The following is a 15312-nucleotide window of genomic DNA, read 5'->3' on the forward strand; positions in this document are numbered from 1 at the left end:
GCCTTTAACACCTGCGTAGTTTGCAGAAATTCAGCTTGTTAAAGCTTTAATATACTTTTAATCTTTTGTTGGAAGCAGCCCAGAGTGGCTGGGGAAACCCAGCCAGATGGGCAGGGTATAAATAACAACAACAATTTATTATTATAATTATATTATTGTTGTTGCTGCTGTTATTGTTATTATTATTATTATTTTATGTGTGGAAATAAAATTATGTGGAAAGCTTCTGCTGTAGATATTTTGTCTGTTGGTCTGTGTGGCCCCTGATTGATTTTCTTCTTCCATGGCGGAGACAATGATCCTTTAGAGAAAAAGGTTTCTATATCCCCCACCCTTGCCACCATATACAGTGAGGGGGGAAAGTATTTGATCCCCTGCTAAATTTGCCTGTTTGCCCTCTGATGAAGAAATGACCAGTCCATAATTGTAATGGTAGGTTTATTGTAGCTGTGAGAGACAGAAAAACAACAGGAAAACCCCCCAGAAACCCAGAAGACAAAAGTCAGAGATTGATGTGCATTATAATGAGTGAAAGAAGTATTTGATCCCTTTGCAAAACATGTTGACTTAGTACTTGGTGGCAAAACCCTTGTTGGCAATTACAGAGGTCAGACGTTTCTTGTAGGTGGCCACCAGGTTTGCACACATCTCAGGAGGTATTTTGTCCCACTCCTCTTTGCAGATCCTCTCCAAGTCAGTAAGATTTCGAGGCTGATGTGTACCTATCACTGTACATATCAAAATTAAGAGGGGAAGAAGTCACCTCACCTGCTCTCAGTGTTCTCCAATATGGTGTGGCATGTTTATTTCCCTTTAATTATAGTTACAGTATATATTTTCAATTATACATCCATATATAAATTAGCTAATACTAATGATATGCAGATTTGTATTGTCTTGCATAGTGGTGGGATGGAGCTCCCAATCCACATACATTGTACTGGGGCCTGAAGTTCTGGTTAGCTCCTCTGGGTTCAGGTATCCACAATTTAAATGTTCAGATGATGGGAAATGACTCTGCTTGAGACACTGGGGAGCCACTTTCAGTCAGAGGAGGCAGTACTAAAGGAGACAATACTAGAATCACCTTGATCACCAATACTGGAAGTTCCTGCAGGTGCTACTCCCCTTGTGACCTATCTCACTAGATTAATCACCTGTGTTCAGATTTAACTTAAAAAAAAAAAAATACAACCTACCCAAACTGTCAGATCTGACTTTGGAGGGAATAAAGTGTTGGTGGGTACCAGGAATGGATGAACACAACACTTTTCAGTTTTTCTTCAGTTTCTTGTTTTCCCAGTGTTAAATTCTGTTCTGTGTACTTCCACATCGGCCTGCAATTTTTTAAGCCCTCGTGAAAATTTCAACAGAATCATAATGTTATTCCTCCGAACATAAACATTTTCCGTAAAATTTTGCCTAAGAGACTCAATTTTGCAAGCAGCTTCCTCTAATGCAGTGCATTTTTTGTACACTTAATTTGTCCAGAAGAACTGCATCACAAAATTCAAAGAAGTGGGAATTGTGAAGGATGGCTGTTTTCCAGCTGAGCATTATTTCAGGAAGAGTGAATTAGGTAGGTTCACATCAAAATGCAGACTGAAGCAAATTTCTCAACCACTCCTAGTAGCTACAGGGGGCCAGTGCGGGTGCCGAACCCAAACATATTTCCATTCACTTCTTCTGACATGCTTACTCAAGTCTAGAGATTCAGTGTGGGTATTGGACTGCAACCAAGAAGATCAGTGTTCAAATTCTGACTCAGTCATGAAGTTTTGTTGGTGACATTAGGTCAGTCACTATTGTTAGCTTAGTCCCACCTCACAGGGTTGTTGTGAGGCTAAAATGCACACTTCCCTAAGGTCTTTGAAGCAGGAGGATCAGGATCACAAATGTAATAATAATAAAGTCTATTAAGAAAGCGAATGTTTTAAGTCTTTAAGTAAATGTATTATATCTGTTTACATAGCGCGCAAACCTCAAAGAACATTGTATATCATTCCAAAAATTTAAAGTCAGAACACAGTAAATTATCAGCTCTTTTCCTTACTTTGGTACAAAGCTATATCTATCTCATATGTGTGTGAATAGCTTAAATATATTCCCTCTATCCACACACATATATTTTATGATGATAAATATCTGAATGAAACTAAAGAAAAAAAACACATTTAGAAAGCTGGATCTTTGTCAAGGCTAAAGCTTTATTTATTTATTTATTTATTGCTAAAATGTGAAATAAGTATGGCAAAGATTTCACAAATAATACAAACTTTTTGCTTTACAAACTGAAAATCAGACTTAAGAATCTATGTACCACTGTGAAATTATTATTTTTTTCTTCATTAGTCTCATGGCTATAGGTAGTCTATGTACAACACACTTTCTTTACAGTATTGAATCAGTTGCTCTGTTTCATTTCTTTCTTTCTTTAAAAAGGAGGGGGGCTAAACTGCAACAGCTTGTTCCTTGTTGAATGGATTGTGGCGCTTAAGTGAGCAAACAGCATTTATCTAAATAAATGAAATATTCTTCTGGGCGCAACAAAAGTGCTTGATGGGCTGAGACTAATCGCTAGGAAATGAATGGTGTTTGTTGGTGTTTGGGGCAGACAAGAGATTCAGTTCACATTAGAATTTTTCAGAGAGCGCCAACATAAATGCGCAATCCTCCAAGTTACAGACATTCTTATGGTTATTAGACGATGGGCGGAAAGGAATACAGCATTATGCAATGCAAGAAGGTTTTTTAAAAAATAAAAAACAACAAATTGGTGTGGAAATGATGGTCTCAATCACATTTTTTTTATATTAAAAAAAGCTAGTTAAACATACATTGGACATGCTTTGATGGATGAAGAAAGAAAAATAAATCCTCTATACCAGATTTTTCTGGCAATGCCAATCCCATACAAATCTAGATTGTTTCTAGTACAGCCACTGTACTTAACAGAGCTGGCAAAAGAAAAAGACAAAGCCACAAAGATGTGCTGAGCTGGGAGTAGCTTATCAGGTCAGAGAAATGTCCTGACTTTGAACACACTTTCTTCCATTGGGTAATCAGAGGCATACCATCTCTGACAGGGCAGGTAGAACCATACCTTCCGACTTTTTCTCATGTGAAACCAGGATGCGTGTCTTCCGGGATGCCTTGTGCCCTGCTTTTGACCCCCCCCCCATGCTTTTTGAGGGATGAGAGCACATTGCACACAAGATATTGTGAGGAAAAAACGGGACGTCCCATTTCCCCTCGGGGCACTTGAATTTGTCTAATTCTCTTGCTTGAGGCATGGCACCCCACACAGACCCCGTAAAAGGAAATGGTATTATTGTGATCTATGGAAACGGACCAGGGTCTTTATAGATTCAGAATGGAGGCTATCTGGTCCACAGGCCATTTTGGGTAGACAATTAAGACTGCCTTAAATGCAACAGCAGTATACATGAACATAAACTCCATACAAAGAAGTGTATTTTCACAGAAAGCATCTCGCATCATTTAGACTCTTGTTTTGCCATATGCCATAGACTGTCACATTTCTCACATTAAGAAACATGTTACTTCTTTGTTTGTTTTGTCACTCTTAGATATTCTCTGGAGGGAAATTATATCAGTGTTTCTGTGAAATAGATTTAATTTGTTTGTGACTTGTTGTCTATAGACTCTATCTAACTACTTATCTCTTGTTACCTCTCAGTCAAAGGTTTTCCATCGTGTTAACATTTTAGCAGGGGAAAATTTGTACTTGATTTCTTTGAACTCTTCAGATGTTTGTCCAACCCTGGAGATATTTATTTTTCTCTGCTGGTGAGAAGGGAAATAAATGGGATTGTAGGTTTATAGAGTTAGCGCAGGGCGATTTGTTTCTCCAGAAAGGAGAAAATGTTCAGGCAACTGAACTGCTTTCTCAAAAAAACCCCACAAAAAGCAATGTGGCTATGGCACACTGATTAGATGCACAATAATATAATAATGACATTCTCCCAAAACTTGTGGCTTAAAGGATTTATCAGTTTGCATCACCGTGCTATCTTTGGGGAGTTGTGTCCGGGGCTGTTTAGCTATGATATAGCCTGGGTGTGTTGAATCAGTGCCTGGAGTCAGTAATAGACTGAATGAAGACCAAGAAACCGAAGGGCAAATGAAATAAGATGTATTTACAGTTATTGAGTGCTTCATCTGGTTTTGAAGGTGGGTTCGGCTTTTCTGCATAGATCATACCCCTCCAATAGGATCATGTCTACAGCTTCAGGGTGCACTTAGAATTGGTTTTACAGAACTTAAAAACCCATCATGATAAAAATGTGAGCATACCAAGTATGTTCATTTTTTATTCTCTTCGTAAGAGGTATATTCTCCTGTGCCCTTCTCTAACTTAAATCAATGAACTGTGAGTTTATGGAACATTTCCCCTTCCCAGTTTCAAATTATTATGGGGATGTTTTGGGTTATTTGTTTTTCTTTTAACTCATCCTAATTCCTTCCAAATACCTTTTTGACAGTTGGATACAAATTTTGCTCTGGAATTGACAGTTTAGTCCCTTCTCCTAAAAATGATGTGGTGATAGTGTAGGGGGAGGGGATTTCTTACAATGACATTGTTCTTTGTGCCACAGAATTGCTCTATGAAGCCATATTAATATTATTGATTGTGATCTTCTGGGTTCCTCAGGAGATGACTTGCCCTGATTTTACATTTATAGCATGCACTATTCTTTCCCAAATGCATTTCTCAGTCTGACACAATCCTGAAGTTAATCAGTTCCATCTATATTTTTTGATGGGTCAATGTCTCCTTTTGCCATTTCCCCCTCCCAGCTTTGTATCTTCTGCAGATCCAATGATCACTGAATTTACATTCTCCTCTGCTGTTAATGAGTATATTGATTAATGCTGGCCTCAGTACCAATTCCAGTGGGAAAACAATTGATACCACCCTTCGTTTATTCTGACACAAAGCCATTGATGATAACTCATTGGCTCCTAGCTGTTGGAGAGATTTTTATCTGCTTTATTTGATTATTAACCAAGCAATACCACTCCAGTTTTTCTCTTGAAAATTCTGAGTAATATACACCATGGTTTAGGAAACAATGATAACAATCTAACTGTATGGTGCTGGGGTGGGAAATTCTTTCTATAAGTTTGTGTGTCATATATTAAATGAAATGTGTTGTGCATTAAATGCAAAAACAAAGCAGGCTGCTACTATAATGTTGTGGATATTCGTGGGGGCAAAGTACCTGAAGGGTTACCGACTTCCTCTCTCTCTGAAATAGAAGGTCTCCTGTCTCTGGCGCTTTTAGTAACAACGTTTTCAGCAGCTGAAACCCATCCTCATCATGGCATCTGAATACTAAGAAAAACTTTGCATGATTCATTTTGAGTAAGATAAACCCATGAGGAGACATGGGGCAGGAGATAGAAGAGGAGAACAGGTTTGAAATGACAGGCTAAGAAAGAAAACAATTGAGCAAGCCTGTCACTACAGAAAAATGTTGAGTTCATATAAGAGTGGAGGAGAGAACCAGTTGATGTGATGCTGAGGTAATGCTATCAGAGGCAGATTTAGGGGAAGGCGACCTGTGTGGTTGCACTGGGTGTGGAGCCTCGGGGGCACCACAACTATGAAGTAGGCTGGAAGGTGGGGAACCCACCCAATTTTGGCGTTGCATGGAGTGCCACTGAAATTTGAGAACCTGAGGTCTGCCACTGGGGCCATGTGATCAGGTCCGCCTGCATCCCAAGGGACTCTCACACAGGACAGTTGGTCTTTCACGGCTTCTGAGGTAGGGGTGGGGCATGCGCTTTTGTAGAACAGAGCCCGTCTTTCACAGCTTCTGAGGTAGGGATGGGGCATGCGCTTTTGTAGAACAGAGCCCGGCAGGCTCTAGTCCCTAAAAACATCTGGTGCCATAATCTGGGAGTCTTTACAATGCAGTAAGACCCTGTTGTTTTCATTGCATGACCACCCCTTTGGACACAGCCACAATGGATAATGTCATTTTTACAGGAGATGAGTTTGGTCCAAGTTCTTTTCCTGACTGCGTTAAAAATGGCTTCTGATTTTGTGTGTGTGTGTAAGGTGTGTGTGTGTTTCCCTTGCCCCCACTTCTGATAGACACAGATATTTTTATCATGTTGTTTCCTTCACGTATTCTGAGTGGCAAACTATCCATGAGGGAGTTGCTGTCAGAAATGACTCGGTGGTAGACAGAGCTGATTAGCTCTAAATGAAGTTCTGAGCTGCTAGTACATGAAATGGAACTTTTCCCTCCCCCCTTATTCTTTCTTCTTTTTCTCCTTTTTATAAATCACCTCCTTGCACCCTCAACTCCCCATTTGAATCTTAAGTCACAGTCACCAACTCTCTGCCTATCTTTCTCTCTTTCTCCCCACAGAAGTAAGTAGATCTTTGGATGTTTACGCCAGATAAAAGCCAGTCATTTGCCTCTTTCATAGTGTCACTACTAATTTCCACACAGTCAAAGCCACTGCTAATTTATTTACTGAACACTGATGCCCTGGTAGCAGAGGCGGCCGCTGAAACGGCTTTCTGGCCGTCGGCTTTTGTTTGTTGACAGCCTGATTTCCCAGTAGGCCATTTCCACCTGTGTTTCTGTTGTTTTTAGCGCATGTCTTTCTTTCTTCTTCCCAGTGACTGTCTCCCAAATGGCTCCTGAAGGCGTTTCTCATCTTCACATTCTCTGTCTTCCCCCCTCCGCCCTCTCTTTCTCTCTCATCCCTTTTCTCCCTTTCCAGCTGTAAGGACTCCGAGCTTGGCTTTCAGTCGCTCTCTCGCTCTCTCTGCAGTTACCAGTTGTCTACACTCCCTCAGTCCCCTGGGGCACAAATTTTTGTTTCAAGGACAAGATTCAAAAGAGTTTCCTACACACAGGTTGCAGGGTGCACCTTCAGAAGTACCTTCAAATAGGCACCAGAGATTTGAATATATGAAGCTCCTGCATATGAGTTTTAAATTGTAATGAAGGCCTATTAAATAGGGGAACGGCGAAGCCATTCTTTCATTATTATTATTATTATTTTCTGAAAATATATATTTTATAAAAGTTGAAATGTTGCTTTTCTTTCCTTCTCCCTTGACACAGGCTGAAAATAGAAATTAGAAGGACAGGCTTTCCCCTTTGAGTTCATACATATCAAAGGCAGTGAGCTGTCAGGATGAAAATGATTCAGCAAGTGGTCAGAAGGCTCTGTGGTGCTGGTGAATAAATTCATTGAGATGTGGCAGCTGCTATATAGAGATATAACACACACACACATACACAAATGTGAACTGAATGGAGCATAAACACCAGTGATTGTGCACATTCATTGAAAAGCATCAAGAATGTGCTCAAAATCACATAGTGCTTGGGCACCAATTATGCATGTTGCCTAGGTAAATGTTACATGTTACATGTCTGTGGGTGTAATATATGTTACTCACATTTTCCAGCATCATTTGGGGACTGCCCATATTAAATGGGCAAAATACTCATTTGGTGCCAATTTGTGTGCATTCTCCACATTTTAATGAAAATCAGTTTTTATGCAAAATTACTTTTATTTGTTAATTATTGTTATTAATAGTTCACCATAAATTGGTGCCATTAGGTGTCCAACGGTACCATATGATCTCATTGTCTTCAAGCGAAATCCAAGCCGCATAAACCATGATATACACATGTACACACAATGGAAGGACATAGCATTTGTACAGTGATCTTTGGATGAAGGGCGGTGGCCTCGATTCATAGAATTATAGAGTTGGAAGGAACTACAAGAATCATCTAGTCCATCTCCCTGCAGTGCAGGAATCTTTCACCCAATGTGGGCTTGAACTCATAACCCTGAGATTAAGAGTGTCATGCTCTACTGACTGAGCCATCCCTCAGGGGGTGGTATAGAAATTTAATAAATGAAATAAAATAAAATTTCAATCCTATGCATGCCTACTTTGAGTTAAGTCCCATGAGTTATGTGAGACTCACTTCACACAAGTGTGCATAGGACTGCAGCCTTTATGTGTTGTTGTTGTTGTAGTTTAGTCGTTTAGTCGTGTCCGACTCTTTGTGACTCCATGGACCAGAGCACGCCAGGCACTTCTGTCTTCCACTGCCTCCCGCAGTTTGGTCAGACTCAGGTTTGTAGCTTCAAAGACACTATCCAACCATCTCGTCCTCTGCCGTCCCCTTCTCCTTGTGCCCTCCATCTTTCCCAACATCAGGGTCTTTTCCAGGGAGTTTTCTCTTCTCATGAGGTGGCCAAAGTATTGGAGCCTCAGCTTCACGATCTGTCCTTCCAGTGAGCACTCAGGGCTGATTTCCTTAAGAATGGATCGGTTTGATCTTCTTGCACTCCATGGGACTCTCAAGAGTCTCCACCAGCACCATAATTCAAAAGCATCAATTCTTTGGCGATCAGCCTTCTTTATGGTCCAGCTCTCACTTCCATGCATCACTACTGGGAAAACCAAAGCTTTTACTATACGGACCTTTGTTGGCAAGGTGATGTCTCTACTTTTTAAGATGCTGTCTAGGTTTGTCATTGCTTTCCTCCCAAGAAGCAGGTGTCTCTTAATTTCGTGGCTGCTGTCACCATCTGCAGTGATCATGGAGCCCAAGAAAGTAAAATCTCTCACTGCCTCCATTTCTTCTCCTCCTATTTGCCAGGAGGTGATGGGACCATTGGCCATGATCTTCGTTTTTTTGATGTTGAGCTTCAGATCATATTTTGCGCTCTCCTCTTTCACCCTCAATAAAAGGTTCTTTAATTCCTCCTCACTTTCTGCCATCAAGGTTGTGTCATCTGCATATCTGAGGTTGTTGATATTTCTTCTAGCAATCTTAATTCCGGCTAGGGATTCATCCAGCCCATCCTTTCGCATGATGAATTCTGCATATAAGTTAAATAAGCAGGGAGACAAAATACAGCCTTGTCGTACTCCTTTCCCAATTTTGAACCAATCAGTTGTTCCATATCCAGTTCTAACTGTAGCTTCTTGTCCCACATAGAGATTTCTCAGGAGACAGATGAGGTGATCAGGCACTCCCATTTCTTTAAGAACTTGCCATAGTTTGCTGTGGTCAACACAGTCAAAGGCTTTTGCATAGTCAATGAAGCAGAAGTAGATGTCTTTCTGAAACTCTCTAGCTTTCTCCATAATCCAGCGCATGTTTGCAATTTGGTCTCTGGTTCCTCTGCCTCTTCTAAATCCAGCTTGCACTTCTGGGAGTTCTCGGTCCACATACTGCTTGAGCCTTCCTTGTAGAATTTTAAGCATAACCTTGCTAGCATGTGAAATGAGTGCAATTGTGCGGTAGTTGGAGCATTCTTTGGCACTGCCCTTCTTTGGGATTGGGATGTAGACTGATCTTCTCCAATCCTCTGGCCACTGCTGAGTTTTCCAAACTTGCTGGCATATTGAGTGTAGCACCTTAACAGCATTATCTTTTAAAATTTTAAATAGTTCAGCTGGCATACCATCACTTCCACTGGCCTTGTTATTTGCAGTGCTTTCTAAGGCCCATTTGACTTCACTCTCCAGGATGTCTGGCTCAAGGTCAGCAACCCCACTACCTGGGGTGTACGAGACATCCATATCTTTCTGGTATAATTCCTCTGTGTATTCTTGCCACCTCTTCTTGATGTCTTTTGCTTCTGTTAGGTCCTTACCACTTTTGTCCTTTATTATGGTAATCTTTGAACGAAATGTTCCTTTCATATCTCCAATTTTCTTGAACAGATCTCTGGTTCTTCCCATTCTGTTGTTTTCCTCTATTTCTTTGCATTGCTCGTTTAAGAAGGCCTTCTTATCTCTCCTTGCTATTTTTTGGAAATCTGCATTCAATTTCCTGTATCTTTCTCTATCTCCCTCGCATTTTGCTTGCCTTCTCTCCCCCGCTATTTGTAAGGCCTCATTGGACAGCCACTTTGCTTTCTTGCATTTCCTTTTCATTGGGATGGTTTTCGTTGCTGCCTCCTGTATAATGTTGTGAGCCTCCATCCATAGTTCTTCAGACACTCTGTCCAGCAAATCTAAATCCTTAAACCTGTTCCTCACTTCCACTGTGTATTCATAAGGGATTTGATTTAGATTGTATCTTACCAGCCCAGTGGTTTTTCCTACTTTCTTCAGTTTAAGCTTGAATTTTGCTATAAGAAGCTGATGATCTGAGCCACCGTCAGCTCCAGGTCTTGTTTTTGCTGACTGTATTGAGCTTCTCCATCTTTGGCTGCAGAGAATATAATCGATCTGATTTTGATGCTGCCCATCTGGTGATGTCCACGTGTAGAGTCGTCTCTTGTGTTGTTGGAAAAGCGTGTTTGTGATGACCAGCTTGTTCTCTTGACAGAACTCTATTAGCCTTTGCCCTGCTTCATTTTGCTCTCCAAGGCCAAACTTGCCAGTTGTTCCTTTTATCTCTTGATTCCCTACTTTAGCATTCCAATCCCCTATAATGAGAAGAACATCCTTCTTTGGTGTCACTTCTATAAGGTGTTGTAAGTCTTCATAGAATTGGTCAATTTCAGTTTATTCCGCACCAGTAGTTGGTGCATAAACTTGGATTACTGTTATGTTAAAAGGTCTGCCTTGGATTCGTATCGAGATCATTCTATCATTTTTGAGATAGCATCCCAGTACTGCTTTCGCCACTCTTTTGTTGACTATGAGAGCCACTCCATTTCTTTTGCGGGTTTCTTGCCCACAGTAGTAGATATGATGGTCATATGAACTGAATTTGCCCATTCCCATCCATTTTAGTTCACTGATGCCCAGGATGTCAATATTTATTCTTGCCATTTCATTTTGACCACATCCAACTTACCCAGGTTCATGGTTCTTACATTCCAGGTTCCTATGCAATATTTTTCTTTACAGCACTGGACTTTCCTTTCGCTTCCAGGCATATCTGCAACTGAACGTCCTTTCGGCTTTAGCCCAGCCACTTCATCAGCTCTGGATCTACTTGTACTTGTCCTCCACTCTTCCCCAGTAGCATGTTGGACGCCTTCCGACCTGAGGGGCTCATCTTCCAGCGTCATAACTTTTATATGCCTGTTGTCTTTGTCCATTGAGTTTTCTTGGCAGTGATACTGGAGTGGCTTGCCGGTTCCTCCTCCAGGTGGATCACGTTTGGTCAAAACTCTCCACTATGACCTGTTCATCTTGGGTGCCCTGCTCGGCATAGTTCATAGCTTCTCTGAGTTCTTCAAGCCCCTTTGCCACGGCAAGGCAGTGATCCATGAAGGGATGAAGCCTTTATGTATATTATATTAATTGCTTCTCTTTGTAGGGCCAGTATATCAGTCTCTCTTCCCTCCTCCATTGACTGGTTGAACTCACTCCTCCAGTTTGCTCCTGGAAGTTTTCCTTCCTTTGGTTTTTCACCACTTCTTCCTTCTAATTTACTACACAAAGACTATAGGCGGGATTCACCTAATAAGCCCTAATTGTGTAGAAGGACTTAGGATTTCACAATGGGGCTTTATCCCCTTCCCCTCCTCTGAGTGCCCTGCCCAATTGGCTCTGGAGCAAGATAGGGATTGGGAGAACCCCCAGAACAGCATATGGCAAATTCCACCCCATGCTGCCAATTTAGGTCATGCACATGAAATTTAGAATAGCGAAGTGCATATTATTAAGTTACTCCTAATCAATGAAAATATATACTGTGTGTGTGTGTGTATCCTTTCATTACGGACTGCAATCTTGGTCGCAAATGGGTATAATCTATCCAATGTAGAGGATATGTAATAAGATCCAATTATTTCAATTTCATACTAAAGTATGAGCTTAAATCTTTCCCATTGAAATAAATGGGATTTAAAAATGCTTATTTGGGGAGATACTTTCTCACATTTCCCATTAGAGTCCAACAATTCATCAAAAATAAACCGATACCAGAACTGTAATTCATTCCTAGGTGGGGTTTCATACAGTTGGATGGGACTCAAAGCATCTTCTTGTCCAAACTGCTGTAATTAACTATAATGTTTCGCCTTGCTTCTTTGTGTTGAGACAAATGATTCTGAATATCTCTACCTTTGAAACGCTTTATATCAAGCTCTTCCATGCTCAACATGAGTAAGAATCTTCTTACTGCATCGAGTCACACTACTTCCCACACCCCATATATACCATATTTATGGAGCTTAATTTATTTCTTATTAGATTTATAACCCACTTTTCCCCAAGGAACTCAAGGTGGCATACATGGTTCTCCACCTCTCTGTATGATCCTCACAAGGTAGATTAGCTTCATGGCTGAGTGGGCATTTGAACCCTGGTCTCCCAACAGTCCTAGTCCAGTGGTCTCACCACTACAAGGCAAAATGTGGTTGTGAAGACTACAGAAGTGAGGAGAATATTTTCTGGTCTCTGCCACTGGCGAGGGGACCATGCACCATGGATTCTACTTCCTAGAAATAAAATTGTAGCAAGAGGGAGGTCAAGAAAGCCCCATCCATCAGTCAGTGAAGGAAAAGCTGTGGGGAACTTGCATCCTTCTCCTTGCCAGAATGAATGCTTAACTCAACTAGAAACTAATACATGTAATGAGAATTATCTATGTCTAACATGGAGCAACTCTGCCATGTTTGCTGTTAGTGATACTGCAACTAAAGCAGAATTTTGTGCTGGACAAATGGGCTGAGCTGGGAAGTTACGGTAGTACCACTGTCAGCTTTTACTGGTACAAGGAAGTGCTGGTTTTATGAGATCTGGCATCCCATAGGATGGGCAAAATGTACCAGCTGCTATCACTGCAGAGCATAGGAAAGGGCTTTTGATGTTCTGAGAGAGAGAACAAAAGGCATTATGATTACTGCTGCTGTTATTGTCAGTGTTCCAATGTACATTTTCTGTTCTTTTCTTCATCAACACCTCAGAGGTTGCCCAACAAAGACTGCATGTGAAAGTAATGCAAATCCAGCATACTTTAAAGATTGTTGTTCATCTTACTTTTAAATTATTATGTCACTGGGAGAAAAGTGCTTATCATATACTATGCTACTACAAATGATGAACTGCTGTTTTATTGTTACCATACCACAAATGTCATTTTGCACTTTCTCTTTCTTTGCCCCCCCTCTCTCTTTGTATTAAACTTAACTGTTATTGAAGAGATCAAAGTTAATTATCACTAAGGAGATCACTTTACCTATCAACCCCCTTCTGCAACCCCTCTAATGCTAGCAGAAGCGGTATGCTAATCAGTTGTTTAATTTGCATAATTTACTGGTGGAATGATACATATTTTTATCCGCCTGAAAGTGGATCTGTTGGCAAAAGCTCTTCAGAGGTAAAAAGAGGGAAACTAAGGTTAAATTCAAGGGTTGATCAATGGAATAAAACACCAAATTGGAAAGATCTCAGATTTTTTTTATTTGCATTCTCAGACTTAACAGACAGTGCCAGTTACATACCCTGAAATTCTACAGACTAATTCTTATTGGGTGGAGGATATTGAGATATTGAGGATGTTTGTTTAGTATGGCAATGTCAATGAATATTTACCTGAGACATCACCCCCACTGTAATTCTGCCACATGAGAGCCAATCTGCATGTTCAGAGAAGGCATTTAGTACAGTCACCTTGAATGTTGCAATTCAGAATGCCAGTGGGGAGATCATACTCCTGAATGCTCCCCTGCCTTGCAGTCAAAAGTTCCCACCTGTGGAAAGCACATATCTTAGTGTGACAAATTATAGGATGCTTTTTAAATGTGCTGTATTATTGATGCATTTGACACCCTGAGATCCTTTGGGAGGAAGGGCAAGATGTACATAAAAGTAACAATAATAGCAGCAGCAGCAGCAACAACAACAACGTTATTTTGGATATGCTTGATTTCTAATGCAGGGAGTTGCTAACATGCAACCGTGCAATACAGTCGTATCTTGGATCTCAAACGCCTTGGCTCCTGAACAAATTGGCTCCAGAACGATCGAACCCCGGAAGGGAGTGTTCCAGTTTTCGAACGTTCTTTTGGAACCCAAAAGTCCGACGCTGGTTCTGCGGTTTCCAATTGGCTGCAGGAGCTTCCAAACGTTTTGGTTTCTGAACGTTTTGGAAGTCGAACGGACTTCTGGAACGGATTCCGTTCGACTTCTGAGGTATGACTGTAATGTTTTGACTTTGTACAGATCCAGAGGAATAGAGGGCCTTTTCACTGGCTACGTTCATTTCCTGCCTAGAGAGAACTGACTCTTCGCCCTTTCCCTGATGGAATTCTGCTGCACTTTGAAGTCCTTCCTTTTTAGGATGGCCTTTGGGTTTTTAGTGATTGTAGTGACATTTGGCTGGCAGGTTTTACTGCTCTTCCTCTTATGGCCTTATTGTTCTGGCTTTTGCTGTTAGGGACATAGGAAGCTGCCTTATATTGAGGCAGACCATTGATCCATCTAGCTCAGTATTGTCTACACTGATCAGCAGTGAATCGCCAGGATTCTTGGCAAGACTTTCTCCTGGCCCTACCTGAAGATGCTGGGAACTGAACCTGGGACCTTCTGCAACTCCCATCTCTTGCGGGGGTGCAATTAGTGCCAGACCATCCGTTAAGAGTTTGGGTGTAATCTTCGACACCTCCCTTTCCATGGAGGCGCAGATTGCAGCTATAACAAAGGCAGCATTTTTTCATCTCCACCAAGCTAAGCAGTTGGCTCCTTACCTATCTCACCCTGACCTAGCCACTGTGATCCACGCGACGGTCACCTCCAGACTGGATTATTGTAACTCGCTCTATGTGGGGCTGACCCAGAAACTCCAGCAGGTGCAGAATGCCGTGGCGAGACTCCTTACGGAGTTCTCGCTGCGAGATCACATTCACCCAGTGCTATACCAGCTGCACTGGCTCACAGTGGAATACAGGATCAGGTTTAAGGTGCTGGTTTTAACCTTTAAAGCCCTATACGGTCTAGGACCCTTGTACCTACGGGACCGCCTCTCCTGGTATGTCCCACAGAGGAACTTGCGGTCTTCAAACAAAAACATCTTGGAGGTCCCAGGCCACAGAGAGATTAGGCTGGCCTCAACCAGAGCCAGGGCTTTTTCAGCTGTGGCTCCGATCTGGTGGAATGCTCTGTTACAAGAGACTAGGGCCCTGCAGGACTTGACATCTTTCCGCAGGGCCTGCAAGACAGAGCTGTTCCACCAAGCTTTTGGCCAGGGCACAGCCTGACTCTCTCCTTTGGCAATCTTCACAGAACTCTAGCCCAATGGTTGCCATCAATTTGATTTGAATTAATTTTATAATGAAAGAATTTTAGAATGTTGTATTATTTTATTGTTGTTAGCCACCCTG

The sequence above is a fragment of the Podarcis melisellensis genome (assembly GCF_964234715.1).
Source record: "Podarcis melisellensis genome assembly, chromosome: 2".
NCBI lineage: Eukaryota > Metazoa > Chordata > Lepidosauria > Squamata > Lacertidae > Podarcis > Podarcis melisellensis.